The following is a 16,639-nucleotide window of genomic DNA, read 5'->3' as shown; positions in this document are numbered from 1 at the left end:
CATGGTGGAGCTTCATGTCACAGAGGTTTATAGACGTAGGACATGGAATGCTGTTGAGAACAACATGCATAAAAATAATGTTCTTAAAATGATCATCTGAGAGTACACATGTGAGATTACATACATCTGTATCTTGGGGAAACAAATAATGTTTAGTTTTTTAGATGAAAGAGTCCTTTGGTGTTTTTAATCTGGTTTCGAGGTCTAAATGAATTACCCTCAACTTGAAAGTATGTTGTTTGACCTACAGAGTTTAAGTTTTAAGAAACGACATCTAAAAATATAGAAATTTCACATACAAATCCAGATTTCTAGCATTTCTTGAAAAATAAGAATATTTGCCAGTGCTGGAATAATATTCTCATGTAGCATTTATTAGGGGAAGCTGAGCTCCTGCTGTTGTGTTGTGTGTTAATCGCTCAATTGTGTCTGACTATTTGTAGTTCTATGGACTGTAGCCCGCCAGGCTCCTCTGTCCATGAAATTCTCCAGGCAAGAATACTGGGATACGTTGTCATTCCCTTCTCCAGGGGATCTTCTCCACCCAGGGATTGAACCTGCGTCTGAGCCACCAGATGGTAAAGAGTCTGCCTGCACAAGTAATTCAGATGATAAAGAGTCTGCCTGCAATGCAAGAGACCCAAGTTTGATACTTGGGTCGAGAAGATCCCCTGGAGAAGGAAATTGCAACCCACGCCAGTATTCTTGCCTGGAGGATCCCATGGACAGAGGAGCCTGGCAGGCTACAATCCCCAGGGTTGCAAAGAACTGGCCTCGACTGAAGTGACTTCATTTCATTTTTTCATTTTCCACCAGGGAAGCCCCAAGCTCTTGTGTGTTGCCCTTTAAATAGAGGCAGAGGTTATCTCTTTCCTGGTCCCTCTCTTGCCTGACCCACACATTTAAATTACCTGCCTGGTTTCTGGAAACATTTAAGTTTGAGAGACCCTTGTCTAAATATTCTACAGGTTCATAAAGTAGCATACGTATTTTAGCACTTCCTAGAAATAAATAATTAAAATATTAACTTTCAGGACCCAGACTATAAAAATCTACCTCTGTCACTTAAGAGAGGAGCAGACCTCTTGATGGAGCAATGGTCTCTGTGAAATCAATCTCCCTGACCTTCCAGAATTTTTATTTTTCAGATTGTTTCTGCCCAGCATTCTTAGCTTACTGGCCAACATGAATTAATACCAAGATTCAATCCTATTGTCAAAGACAGCTTACAGAGAGTCTTCAACCATTCTGTAGGGGACTAAGCATTATTCCAGTGCATTTCATGGTTCTTACTACTATCTAAAATTAATATAGTAACTGTCACCATCTGAAATCAATGTGTTGATTTATATAAATATGTGTGTCTTCCTCAACTGAAACTCCATGATTCCAAGTATTGTTTTGCTCATCATTGTATCCCCAGCACCTATTAGCCTAAAGTTGTCCATAAAGGATGTTACCACATACAGTTGTCCTGGTTGAACACTGTGCAACACCAGGGGGTACCATGGAACCCATGGAGCCATTCAGTGCCCAAAAAACTATAGAACTGTTTGGAAGCTCTACAGATTTGAAAACAATTTTATTCTTCCAGGCAGAAGATTAGTGGCAGATATTAGGGTGATAATTGTGGAGATAGAAATAAATCATCATATCCAATATATATATTGTAGTTATAGCCAATTTCAGTTGCTGATGGATGGATAATGATGATGGCAAGTGTCAGAGGGATGATCTATTTCCATTCCCCATGCTTCCATTAGAGTGGCACTTTTAGCTTCTTTCCACGTGCTCACTCTTTACTTTCCTTCACTTGCTGGTCCTTGGGTAAGAATATAATTATGGAATTAATCTAAAAGAACAAAGTAGGCATACAAGACTCATTCCCATACTCTTCCAGTCTCCTCCTTAGCACGTACCTGCCTACAAAGAGGGTGAATGTTGGTCTTCATCCTTGACCATTGTGAGGCTTTACTGCACATCCATTAGCCTTCCCCAGAAATCCTGTCATTTGAAAGGAATGTGTCCGCTTCTGAAGATGAGAGTAAGGCCAATTAGCTTCACACCTGTCACACCCTCTAATAGAGTTTTAAACAGTATTCAGGCTGTTTCAATCTCTGTTTCTGTCCTCCATCCCTTCCTACCCTCCTTATCAGTGCAGAAATAAGGAGCAGAAAGGAAGAGAATTATTATTTACTGACTTTTTAAACCCTGAGAGCTGGAATATTTTGAACATTAATAGGATGTTGGCCGTTAGCTTCAGACTTGTAGAAGTAGCTTTATATAATTAATTTCCTTCTATTTTTTTTTCTTTTCCTTATGAGACAATTCAGCATTAATTCAGTAAATATTCACAGAGGGTATACTATATGCCAGGCATTGTGGTAGGTACTGGGTGGGTGTTGAATGCTCTAAAATGACTTCATCTATCTGTTAGGTTAATGGCATGGTATTCTTTATTAGAAATAAGATTAGAATCCTTAATGCATAGGATGATCATCCTGAGACTAGAAGGATCTGTGTACTGAAAGCTCCATCCCAAGACACAGCAGAGGGTAGTTGAGGGGCAGAGATCTAACAGTCCTGCTTGCTGACAGGTCATCTGAACTGTAAATTCTCCCCAGTCTGGCATTCCACTGCTCTCAGTTTAGTTCAGTTCAGTCACTCAGTTGTGTCCGACTCTTTGCAACCCCATGAATTGCAGCATGCCAGGCCTCCCTGTCCATCACAAATTCCCAGAGTTTACTCAAACTCATGCCCATTGAGTCGGTGATGTCATCCAGTCATCTCATCCTCTGTTGTCCCCTTCTCCTGCCCCCAATCCCTCCCAGCATCAGGGTCTTTTCCAATGAGTCAACTCTTTGCATGAGGTGGCCAAAGTATTGGAGTTTTAGCTTTGGCATCAGTCCTTCCAATGAACACCCAGGACTGATCATCTTCAGGATGGACTGGTTGGACCTCCTTGCAGTCCAAGGGACTCTCAAGAGTCTTCTCCAACACCACAGTTCAAAAGCATCAATTCTTTGGTGCTCAGCTTTCTTCACAGTCCAACTCTCACATCCAAACATGACCACTGGAGAAACCATAGCCTTGACCAGATGGACTTTTGTTGGCAAAGTAATGTCTCTGCTTTTTAATATGCCATGTAGGTTGGTCATAACTTTCTTTTCAAGGAGTAAGCATCTTTTAATTTCATGGCTGCAGTCACCATCTACAGTTATTTTGGAGCCCCCCAAAAATAAAGTCTGACACTGTTTCCACTGTCTCCCCATCTATTTTCCACTGCTCTCAGCCAGTCACCAAATAACCAGTCAGTCTCCACCCCCATCCCCATCACCCCCAGCACCTGCCTGGATTGCTGCCATAGTTACCCAAGGAGTCTGTAAGCCTCTGGTCTGCTCTCATCTAATCTCCACACTAAAATAACAGCCCTTTAGGACCTTATTCAACCCAATCCACTTTTCTAGCCTCTTCTCCCTGTGTTTCCTAAGTTTACACACATTGACACTGGCAACTCTCTGATTGCATGGTCGCTTTGATCCCTGGGCTTTTGCCCCTGCAGGCACTATGGTTCATAGGAGTGTTGCCAGCTGCCTCTAATAGCAACTTCAAGTGCTGCACAGTCTTTTCATCCATGGTGGCCTGGGACAACCACAGATTCAACTTTTCCTTTCTGATGGATGACCTACACTCATCCTTTAAACAAACTCTGAAGTCTCCTCCATCTTCCACAATGTGGCCAAGCAAATTTAGTCTCTCCCACTTCCTACGTGTGTTATGTAGCTCTTGTCCCATAATGGCATAGTTTAATTTTACATGAATACAACAGTTCAGTAATGTTTCAAATTTAGACAAAACTTGGATTCAAATCTCAGATCTGCTATTTACAAGCAATATTTTTTTAGTGTGAAAAGTTTCTTAACTTCTGTAAGCCTCATTTTTTCTTTCATTTTCAAAAATACTGCCTGATTTGACTTAAATGTGGAATCTAAAAAATTAAGCAAACAAACCAAAACCCAAACTCATAGAGACAGAGAATAAATTTACAGTCACAAGCGAGAAGACGGGAGGAGGTTGGGTAAAATGAATGAAGGGGATTAAAGAGGTACACATTTCTAGTTATAAAATAAGTCATGGGGATGTGATAAACAACATGGAGAATATTGTCAATAATGTTGTAATACTTTATATGGTGATAGTAGCTAGACTTATCATGGTAACCATTTCGCAATGTGTACAAATGTCAAATCACAGTGTTGTATACTTGAAGCTAATCTAATACTGTGTTGATTGTACCTGTATTTTCTTCTTTTCACAAACTTTTTTATTTTAGAAAAATTTAAATTTATAGACAAATTGCAAACTTGGTCGGGTTAATCCCATAGACCCTGAATCCAGCTCCCCAATTCATTAACATTGTCACAACCAATGAGCCAATAGTGACACATTCACTGAAGTCCATAATTTATTCAGGTTCCCTTAGTTTTTGCCTAACGCCAACCTATGGAGAATAGCCCACATCTCTTTGTGTGTGTGTGTGTGTGTGTGTGTGTGTGTGTAATTTCCTTAAATGACAAACATAACTTGTTTGTTTGAAAATAGGAAGTTTATTAAAAAAATAGTATATTAAAAATAAAATATTAATAAATCCCCAATTATATGCAGCCTCAGAAGTAATAAAATAATAGCAAATGAAAAAAAAAACAGTTAGCCCATAAAATCCAAGGAAAACAAACAGACAAAAAGAATGAAATGCCTGTATAGCATTTAACACAATACTAGGTACATAAGTTGTAATCAGTAAGTGCCATCTATTATGTTTTTTATCTATTTACTTTCTAGCATTTTTTTTTGCATTCAAAGTACAAAATATTTCCATCATTCTCTCTCTCACTAGATTTTAGTTTCTTGAAAGTATGAACTCTGATTCTCCTGAATATTTTGGAATAAAAGAAAAGGACAGAGTGCATATGCAGATCAGCTACCAGAAACAGCCAAAATATTTTGTACTTCTCCAAAGTCTCCAAAGGAAATATACAAACTGAAATATATTTTAAAAATCTGGCTTATTTATCCAGCTCCATGGAGAGAGATAAACATTTTATTTATTTTTAAATAATTTTCATTGAAATTTAGTTGCTTTATAATGTTGTGCTAGTTTCTGCTGTACAGCAAAGTGAATCAGTTATATGTTTACATATATCCCCTCTTTTTTAGTTTTCTTTCCCATTTACGTCACTACGGAACATTGACTAGAGATCCCTGTGCTATACAGTAGGTTCTCATTGTTTATCTATTTTGTATGTATGTGTAAGCCGCCCAGTCATGTCTGACTCTTTGTGACCCCATGAACTGCAGCATGCCAGCCTTCCCTGTCCTTCACTATCTCCCGGAGTTTGTTCAAACTCGTGTCCACTCAATCGGTGATGCCATCCAACAATCTCATCCTCTGTAGTGCCCTTTTCCTCCTGCCTTCAATCCTTCCCAACATCAGGGTCTTTTCTAATGAGTTGGCTCTCGCATCATGTGGCCCAAGTATTGGAGTTTCAGCTTCAGCATCGGTCCTTCCAATGAATATTCAGGACTTATTTCCTTTAGGATTGACTAGTTTGACCTCCTTGCAATCCAAGGTATGCTCAAGAGTCTTTTCCAGTACAACAGTTCGAGAACAACTTTGGTGAACAGCCTTCTTTATGCTTCAACTCTCACATCCATACATGATTACTGGAAAAACAATAGCTTTGACTATGTGGACCATTTTTGGCAAAATAATGTCTCTACTTTTTTTTTTTTTTTTTTAATTTTTATTTTTCAGTGGGTTTTGTCATACATTGATATGAATCAGCCATAGAGTTACACGAATTCCCCATCCCGGTCTCCCATCCCACCTCCCTCTCCACCCGATTCCTCTGGATCTTTTTAATTTGCTCTCTAGATTTGTCATGGCTTTTCTTCCAAGGAGCAAGCATCTTTTAATTTCATGGCTGCAATTACTGTCCACAGTGATTTTGGAGCCCTAAAAAATAAAGTCTGTCACTGTTTCCATTGTTTCCCCATATATTTGCCATGAAGTGATGGGACCAGATGCCATGAACTCAGTTTTTTTGAATGTTGAGTTTTAAGGCAGATTTTTCACTCTTCTCTTTCATCTTCATCAAGAAGCTTTTTAGTTCTTCTTCACTTTCTGCCATTAGGGTGGTATCATCAGATATCTGAAGTTATTGATATTTCTCCTGGCGATCTTGATTCCAGCTTGAGTTTCATCCAACTGGCATTTTACATGATGTATTATGCATATAAGTTAAATAAGCAAGTTGACAATATATAGCCTTGACGTAGTCCTTTCCCAGTTCTGAACCAGTCTGTTGTTCCATGTCCAGTTCTAACTTATTTCTTGACCTACAGACAGGTTTCTCAGGAGACAGGTAAGGTGGTCTGGTATTCCCATCTCTTTAAGAATTTTCCAGTTTGTTGTGATCTATATAGTCAAAGGTTTTAGCATAGTCAATAAAGCAGAAGTAGATCTTTTCCTGGAATCCCCTTGCTTTTTCTATGATCCAATGGATGTTGGCAATTTGATCACTGGTTCCTCTGCCTTTTCTATATCAAGCTTGTACATCTGGGAACTTCTTGGTTCACATACTTTTGAAGCCTAGCTTGAAGAATTTTGAGCATTTTCTTGCTAGCATGTGAAATGAGTGCACCTGTGTAGTATTTTGAACATTCTTTGGCATTGCCATTCTTTGGGATTGGAATGAAAATTGAACTTTTCCAGTCCTGTGGTCACTGCTAAGTGTTCAAAATTTGTTGATATATTGAGTGCACCACTTTAACAGCATCATCTTTTAGGATTTGAAATAGCTCAGCAGGAATTCCATCAGCTCCACTAACTTTGTTTGTAGTAATGTTTCCTAAGATCCACTTGACTTCACAGTTCAGGATGTCTGACTCTAGGTGAGTGACCACACCACCATGGTTATCTGGGTCATCAAAATCTCTTTTGTACAGTTGTTTCATGTATTCTTGCCACCTCTTCTTAATATCTTCTGCTTCTGTTAGGTTCATACCATTTCTGTCCTTTATTGTGCCCATATTTCCATGAAATGTTCTCTTGGTATCTCTAATTTTCTTGAAGAGATCTCTAGTCTTTCCTTTTCTGTTTTTTTCCTCTATTTCTTTGCATGAGTCAGTTAAGAAGGTTTTCATCTCTCCTTGCTATTCTTTGGAACTCTGCATTCAGATGGATTTATCTTTCCTTTTCTTCTTTGCCTTTCATGTCTCTTCTTTTCTCAGCTATTTGTAAGGCCTCCTCAGACAACCATTTTGCCTTTTTTTCCATTTCTTTTTCTTGGGGATGGCTTTGATCATTGCCACCTATACAATGTCTTAAGCCTCCATCCATAGTTCTTCAGGCACTCAGTCTATCAAATCTAATCCCTTGAATCTATTTGTTACTTCCACTGTATAATCATAAGGGATTTTACTTAAGCCATACATAAATGGCCTAGTGGATTTCTCTACTTTCTTCAATTTCAGTGTGAAATTTGCAATAAGGAGTTCATGATCTGTGCCACAATCAGCTTCTGGTCTTGTTTTTGCTGACTGTATAGAGCTTCTCCATCTTTTGCTGCAAAGATATAATCAATCTGATTTCGGTATTGACCATCTGGTGATGTCCATCTGTAGAGTCATCTCTTGTGTTGTTGCATATACTCAAAACCATTGAATCATGCACTTTAAATGAATGAATTGTAGGGTATATTAATTGTAACTCTATAAAGTTGTTAGAGAGAAAGAAAAAAAATATTTCATTCCTGGGAACCCTGAGGTCAGGAATCAGACTGGATTCTTTCATATCTTGAGGCTCATTTTTTCAATGTCTAGCACCTTTTGGATTTAAAGACTATATCTGGTTCTCTTAAGCCCCATTTCTCTATGCAGCAATGAGATTTTTGCCAGAGAATTATCATGTTATAAAGACTGAATGCATTTATGAGGATATGAACTGATGAAAACTGATCACTTGTGTTAACACGATCTCTTACAAGACCTTTCTCTGCCTTTGGGGACCCTTCCCAGACAGAGGTGGTGATGGTTTAGTCGCTAAGTCCTGTCTAACCCTTGCAACCCCATGACTATAGTCACCAGGCTCCTCTGTCCATGGAATTCTCCAGGCAAGAATACTGGAGTGGGTTGCCATTTCCTTCTTCCAGACAGAGGTCAGAATCCCCTTCTGTGACCACTTTGGCCACATAGAGATAGGAAGAGGAGGGGCTGATTCAGAAGTAGAAATGTGGGTTTCACCCACAGCTTAGTCCCTCCAACAGCCACAGCTACCATTGCTGGCCACCCATCATACTGGAATGCAGCAAACACTCCCTGCTAGTGTAATATGGTACAGAGCAGGCCCCTTCCTGCCTAGTGGGAGCACAAACGGGCATCAATTCTCTTTATACAGATATTTTTATTTAAGATGGATTACTACGTAGAACATGTTTTTTCCCCCTAAGATTCTAAAATCTTAAATGTATGACCAATTTCATACAATCTATCGTGTCTATGGTCCATGAATTAGAGAGCAACATTTTTATATGCATGGATTGAGACATGAATGCAGAGAAAAATGATATAAATAATATCACAATCAATTTTCTCTGAGCACTGATATAAATTGCAGTTGGCTACGCTTTTCTAAAGTCCTGATTGCATTGTCACACCAGAGATTTCTCAGCAGATATGCTTGCATTTCCAAATGAAAAGGCCAACACAATGGATAGTCTCACATATTTTAATATTTGATTCAATTGCTAATTAAAACAAGCAGAGCATAAGAATAGAATTGGAAAATAGACATGCCCGTATGATATCCCTATGGCCATCATATTTCTGAATTCCACTTATAATAATTTTAAGTATCTTTGAGCATTTACAGTGCTGGTAAAAACTTAACTTCCCTGATTCAGTTTTGTTGTGTATAAGTTTTAACTGATTTTGATTTTTAGCCATCAGGGAGAGCACAAGATAGTAATATAAACTGAGAAAAATAATCCAGTCTCTCATATAAAAATAGAGAATTTTTATATAAGTGAGTCCTTATATGTACATATTATATTGCCTTTTGAAAGTAATCTCAGAGTGTCCCCATTGCTGGGATCTTTCATAGCTCAGGAGTCAGTGTCATTTAGTAAATAGATACTCTGTTCTGTTTTTCTACCTGCAAACACTTTTGACAGCAAATGTGTGAGGTTTCCCCCCACACTAACAAATTCTCTGACTCTCCAGATACCACATGGGTATCCTACAATTCAACTCAACTCTGACAATAACTACCTGGAATTAACATCAGACTCCAGAGGTGAAGGGTTCAGTCCCATGAGACTGCCTTACTTCAGACACAAGTTCGCAAGTCTCTCAGGCCTCCCATATGTCTGATGGACCAGCTACTACCATGACTTCTTAGGTTTGATGACTTGCTAGAATGGTCCACAGAACCCAGAAAAACAGCTTATTTACTACTAGACAAAGGATACAACTCAGAAACTGTCAAATGAAAGAGTTGTATGGGGCAAAGGGTGGGATGAAAGGGTACTGAGCATCTGTGTCCTCCATGAGGGCACCACCCTGCCAGCAACTCATTGTGATCATTGACCCAGAAGCTTTGTGCACCCTGTCATTTAGAACTTTTCACGGATGTTCTATTCAGTTCAGTTCAGTCGCTCAGTCATGTCCGACTCTTTGCGACCCCATGAATCACAGCATGCCAGGCCTCCCTGTCCATCACCAACCCCCGGAGTTTACTCAAACTCCTGTCCATCAAGTCGGTGATGCCATCCAGCCATCTCATCCTCTGTCGTCCCCTTCTCCTCTTGTCCCCAATTCCTCCCAGCATCAAAGTCTTTTCCAATGAGTCAACTCTTCACAAGAGATGGCCGAAGTATTGGAGTTTCAGCTTCAGCATCAGTTCTTCCAATGAACACCCAGGGCTGATCTCATTTAGGATGGACTGGTTGGATCTCCTTGCAGTCCAAGGGACTCTCAAGAGTCTTCTCCAACACCACAGTTCAAAAGCATCAATTTTTCAGCACTCAGTTTTCTTCACGTGGATCTAATTGATCAAATCACTGGTCATTGTTGATTAACAAATCTACAGCCCTTCTCCCCTCCCAACCTTCTAATCATATTTTGATCTTTCTGGCAACCACATCTCGATGCTGTCTAGGCATGTCTCACTGCTCTAGGGTCTTGACCAAGAGTTTGTTCATACCTGCAAGCATGCCAAAAACCTTCTGACAATTCTGGTTTCTGTTACAAAGATTGGGTTTTCCCTCCAGATAATTTGACCAGTGCCAGGAATCACTTTCCCCTCCAGGAGAGACAGCCCTCCCTGTGTCTGTATTCTCACCTCAACTTGGAACTGATTCATTTTCTATCCTTTCATCAGAGAGCAACTGTAACTGTCACTCAACTGAAGTTATACACTTCAGTAATAAGGCTGTTATCTCACAGCAGGTTCTATTGAGGACTGAAGCCCTCCCTTCGAGAGGAATTACACAGAACAGGAAGCTCTTGTCATTCCAGCCACACTGAGAAAAATGAGCTTAGGTGTCCAGTCAGAACACAATCATCTTGATATTTTGCTTTCTTTCTCAAAATGCACACCTATTATCCTGCTATGATTGTGCCATCATCATGGCCTTGATTCTAGAACTTTCTCTGACCCTTCATCAGATTTTGAATAATATGGGGATTTCACACTAAGCCGATCTCCTGGGTAATTGAAACGCTTCTACAGCTTGTGAGGCTGCAGCTACTGAAATGAATTTCTTTCTAGCCTTTTGGTTTACAGTACTCACCAAATTCATAAGTGTGAATTATTCCACAGAGTGTCACTTAGGGGAGAATATTTTCCTTCGTGTACAGAGAAGCTTCTTTAATGACTCACTTTTCTTGAGGTATTTTTCACCTCCTACATACCTGGGCTGCTCATTAAAAACGAACCAATCTGGACTGATTTCTTACACTCTTAGAGCAGCCTCACTGAGTCACAGATTTGAATGCTTTGGTGCCATGGCTTTCACACTTTTTGAGCATAACTCTCCAGTGACCCAGTGTGTATGCCTGCACACGACTGCGCGCGCGCGCACACACACACACACACACACACACACACACACACACACACACCAAAATGTCAGACTAATGCTTACTTTCGCTTCATGTGACACACTCAAAACTATTATATTTATTTTGTTCCATTAATTATTTTTAATTTTTTTTATTTCATCACTGAACGGTGGATTACAAACGCATGATATTGGTGAGTGTGGCCTGTTATCATTAGGCAAGAGATACCTCATTTAACATATCCTGGGTAAAGGGATTATGTTTTAGAAGGGTGAAAATTGTTCATAAAAATGAATGATGAAGTGAACAACCAAGCTTCCAGAAGGTAATAATCAAAGCACTCTGGGACATCTGCCCTATCCTCAAACTGACCACTGATCCTTGTGGCTGTCTTGGTAAGGTCCTATAACGATACAGAAGCATTGGTCTAAACCATGGACAGTACTCAGTGTGCAAGAAGTAGATTCTGTGCCAAAGAGATGATAGCAGAGATGTCACAATGAAGAGAATCACTGGAAGCCAGATAAAAATGTTAACTTAGAAAAAAATGTATCACGCCCCTCAATTGCCTAGCATAGATGTACCTTCTTTGTATAACACTCTTTTAAAAGTATTCATTTTCCCAGTATCATTAACACCAAAAATAATGTAATTTTCCCTCATGCAACTGTAATCTTGCCTCAGTCTCAGCAATGTGACATAATCCAGGTTAGACATGGTCACAGCATCATCTTCAAGTCTAGAATTTCAAAATGACACCTGTTCCTCTGGACCAGGTTCAAATATGGTTCCTTCCATTCATATACTGTATGATTCAATGACACGCTTAACCATTCACAGGATTTTATATATATATATATAATTTATTTATATATTTTATATAAATACATATTTATAATATTATATATAACACTTATGTATATTTATATTATATTATATAAGTTATATATTATATAATATACATGTTATACAAATTATATATTGTATATTTATATTATTTATGTCATATATATTCATATAATAGATATAATATATATTTACATATTATGTATATGTATATAAAATATAAAATCAGTCAACTCAGTCACTCAGTTGTGTCCGACTCTTTGCGACCCCACGAATCCCAGCACACCAGGCCTCCCTGTCCATCACCAACTCCCGGAGTTTCCTCAAACTCATGTCCATCGAGTCAGTGATGCCATCCAGCCATCTCATCCTCTGTCATCCCCTTCTCCTCCTGCCTCCAATCCCTCCCAGTATCAGGGTCTTTTCCAATGAGTCAACTCTTCACATGAGTTGGCCAAAGTATTGGAGTTTCAGTTTCAGCATCAGTCCTTCCAATGAACACCCAGGACTGATCTCATTTAGGATGGACTAGTTGGATCTCCTTGCAGTTCAAGGGACTCTCAAGAGTCTTCTCCAACACCACAGTTCAAAAGCATCAATTTTTCCATGCTCAGCTTTCTTCACAGTCCAACTCTCACATCCATACATGACCACTGGAAAAACCATAGCCTTGACTTGACGGACCTTTGTCAACAAAGTAATGTCTCTGCTTTTTAATATGCTATCTAGGTTGGTCATAACTTTCCTTCCAAGGAGTAAGTGTCTTTTAATTTCATGGCTGCAGTCACCACCTGCAGTGATTTTGGAGCCCCCCAAAATAAAGTCTGACACTGTTTCCACTGTTTCCCCATCTATTTGCCATGAAGTGATGTGGTCAGATGCCATGATCTTAGTTTTCTGAATGTTGAGCTTTAAGCCAACATTTTTATTCTCCTCTTTCACTTTCATCAAGAGGCTTTTTAGTTCCTCTTCACTTTCTGCCATAAGGGTGGTGTCATCTGCATATCTGAGTTTATTGATATTTCTCCCGGCAATCTGTGAAACAAAACTGGAATGAAATAGCAATAAAAACTCCCATTTAATAACAGGAGATGGAGAAATTACTACACAAAGGGTGTACATACTTTACCTTGATGGACAGTGATAATAAATTGAGTCAGAAACATTCCTTTGCTGACTAATTTTTTGACTAAAGAAGAAATTATTTCATCAGGCAACCTCATGATTCTTCGTTCTGCTCCCATTTACTAAGTCTTCCAAGGCTGTTCTTGATAAAAGAATTAGGGTTAATTGTAGGTCACATGGAGAAGGCAATGGCACCCCACTCCAGTACTCTTGCCTGGAAAATCCCATGGATGGAGGAGCCTGGTAGGTTGCAGTCCATGAGGTCGCAAAAAGTCAGACATGACTGAGTGACTTCACTTTCACTTTTCACTTTTATGCACTGGAGAAGGAAATGGCAACCCACTCCAGTGTTCTTGCCTGGAGAATCCCAGGAATGGGGTCGCACAGAGTCAAACACGACTGAAGTGACTTAGCAGTAGCAGTAGTTCACATGCTTTGTTTAAGATTTGGTCAAGTTCACCCTTCCTCCATCATAAACTGTGATTAAGAGCTGCATGATATAAGAAAATACAGTTGACCCTTGAACAACACAGAGGTTAGGGGCACAGACTCTCCCTGTAGTCAAGAATCTGCATGCCACTTAGAGTCAGACCTCCTTATCCATCCCTGAGGTTCTGCATCTGTGGATTCAACTAATGGCAGATTGTGTAGTACTGTGGTATTTACAGGGCTTCCCAGATGGCCCTAGTGGTAAAGAACCTGTTTGCCAATGCAGGAGACATAGGAGACACTGGTTCGATGATCCCTGGCTTGGGAAGATCCCCTGGGGGAGGGCATGGCAACCCACTCCAGCATTCTTGCCTGGAGAATTCCATGGACAGAGGAGCCTAGTGGGCCACAGTCCGTGGGGTCGCAAAGAGTCTGACTAACTGACTGAAGCGACTTAGTATGCACACACATAGCATTTACTATTGAAAAATAAAAATCTGCCTATTAGTGAACTGGCACAGTTCAAAGTCATGCTATTCAAGGGTCAACTGTAGTACATTCCATGTAAACTATGTGTTTAGGGGCAAAGGAGAATTCATCCAAAGGGAGGACAACACAGTCTGAGGATTGTTGTGAGCTAGGCTGTAACCCCATTTTGCATCCTCTACTATTATGAATGAACTCAAATGAACAAACATTTATTGAATGCTTTCTGTCTAGTCAAAGCTATGGTTTTTCCAGTAGTCATGTATGGATGTAAGAATTGGACTATAGAGAAAGTTGAGTGCCAAAGAACTGATGCTTTTGAGCTGTAGTGTTATAGAAGACTCTTGAGAGTCCCTTGGACTGCAAGGAGATCCAACCAGTTCATCCTAAAGGAAATCAGTCCTGAATATTCATTGGAAGGACTGATGCTGAAGCTGAAACTCCAATACTTTGGCCGCCTGATTCAAAGACCTGACTCATTTGAAAAGACCCTGATGCTGGGCATGATTGAAGGCAGGAGGAGAAGGGGACAACAGAGGATGAGATGGTTGGATGGCATCACCGACTCAATGGACATGAGCTTGAGTAAACTCCAGAGTCAGTGATGGACAGGGAGGCCTGACATGCTGCAGTCCATGGGGTCGTAAAGAGTTAGAAGCGACTGAACTGAACTGAACTGAACTGTGTCTGATTCCTCCTCTTGGAGGAATTGGATTCAGCCAGTACAAGTGGATGCCAGCCATGGCAGCCAACTCTGAAGAGGATTATGGCATTTGGTAGCCTTATCAAGAAACATAGTTACTAAGGGCAGCCAGAAAAGACTGGGCAGGCCACAAGGCAATTTCAGCACTGCCATATGAGTTTCAAAGGTGAAACAGCAATTGCAGATCTGAGAGGGTGACTGCAGGGTCCAAAATGAGAGCTCATGTAAGAAATAAGAAACTGGGGGCAAGGAGGGACAAGTCAGGAGACAGAGTGACATCAGGAGAAAGGGTCAAGAATGTTAGCCGTGAATAGGGCTCAGGGTTTTGGAACTCTCTCTTGCTGAGCGCTGACTATACAGGGATGAATCAGAGTCAGAACCCTGAGCAAACAATGGGCCAACATCAAGGCCAGTTTTACAAACCATGCTGGTGCCAAGGTTCTGGCAGGGGAAGCAGCAATATTCTCCCTTTTGGGAATTTTGCCACCTACCCTGTGAAATGATTGATAACACAGTTCCTTAGGGCACAAAATAGTATGGTGTAGTAAGAAGAATCAGAATCTAGAAATCAGAAAAGCTAATGTTTGTTAATTTATTAATGCCACAGATGTTTATTGAGTGCCTTTTATATTTATTTATACTATCCCTGGGGCTGGTGATACAGTCATGGACAAGACAAGGCTCCTGCCCTCATAGATTAGATTCCAGATGAGTAAGTGATACATCCAGTTATTAATACCTCCCCAGGATCTCAGTTGAAGAAGGATTATCTATTTTTTTAAGTTGGAGGATAATTGTTTTATAATACTGTGTTAGTTTCTGCTGTACAACAAAGTGATTCAGCCATTTGCTATTGTTGTTCACTCACTCAGTCGTGTCCAACTCTTTGCGACCCCATGGACTGCAGCACACCAGGCTTCCCTGTCCTTCACCATTTCCCAAGCTTGCTCAAACTCCTGCCCATTGAGTCAGTGAAGCCATCCAACCATTTCATCCTCTGTAGTCCCCTTCTCCTGCCTTCAAACTTTCCCAGCATCAGGGTGTTTTCCAATGGATCAGCTCTTCACACCAGGTGGCCAAAGTTTTGGTGCTTCAGCCTCAGCATCAGTCCCTCCAATGAATATTCAGGACTGATTTCCTTTAGGATTGACTGGTTTGATCTCCTTGCATTCCAAAGGACTCTCAGGAGTCTTCTCCAACACCACAGTTCAAAAACATCAATTTTTTGGCTCTCAGCCTTCTTTATGGTCTGACTCTCACATCCATACATGACTACTGGAAAAACCATAGCTTTGACTAGACGGACCTTTTTTGGCAAAGTAATGTCTCTGCTTTTTAAACTTTGTCTAGATTTGTCATTGCTTTTCTTCCAAGGAGTAAGCATCTTCTAATTTCAGCCATATGTAAACATATATCTCCTCCCTCTTGAGCTTCCCTCCCACCACCCTCCCACCCTACCCCTCTAGATCATCACAGAGCACAGAGGTGAGCTCCCTGTGCTATACTGCGGGCTCCCACTAGGAATCTATGAATGTATCTATGTGGAGTCTAGAAAAATGGTGCAGATGAACCTATTTGCAGGGCAGGAATACAAACACAGATGTAGAGAAGGATTCTCTTTAGACAGCACCCTAGCTTGTCCCAAAGTGCTCAAAGCCTAATGGGATAGCCTTAGTTAACAGACAGCCCAACTTGTTATGCCAACTGGCACCCTGGATTTCTGCAAGGCCTACCAGCAGAGATAAAAGAGCAGGGACTGATTTCCTTGTCCTAAGTACCTGGGTCTGTATTAGGAGGTGGCAGTTGGGTGCAGTTTGGGAGCTAGATTATAAATTCTTTGAGGGCAGGAGTTTTGGTTCACATATATATCCTAGGGTTTAGCAGATTATTCACCACTTAGTAAAGACTCAAAAATTTATTGATTAA

This window comes from Muntiacus reevesi, chromosome X, assembly GCF_963930625.1.
Source record: "Muntiacus reevesi chromosome X, mMunRee1.1, whole genome shotgun sequence".
In the NCBI taxonomy this organism is placed as follows: Eukaryota; Metazoa; Chordata; class Mammalia; order Artiodactyla; family Cervidae; genus Muntiacus; species Muntiacus reevesi.
Note: the sequence above shows the minus strand (reverse complement) of the source record.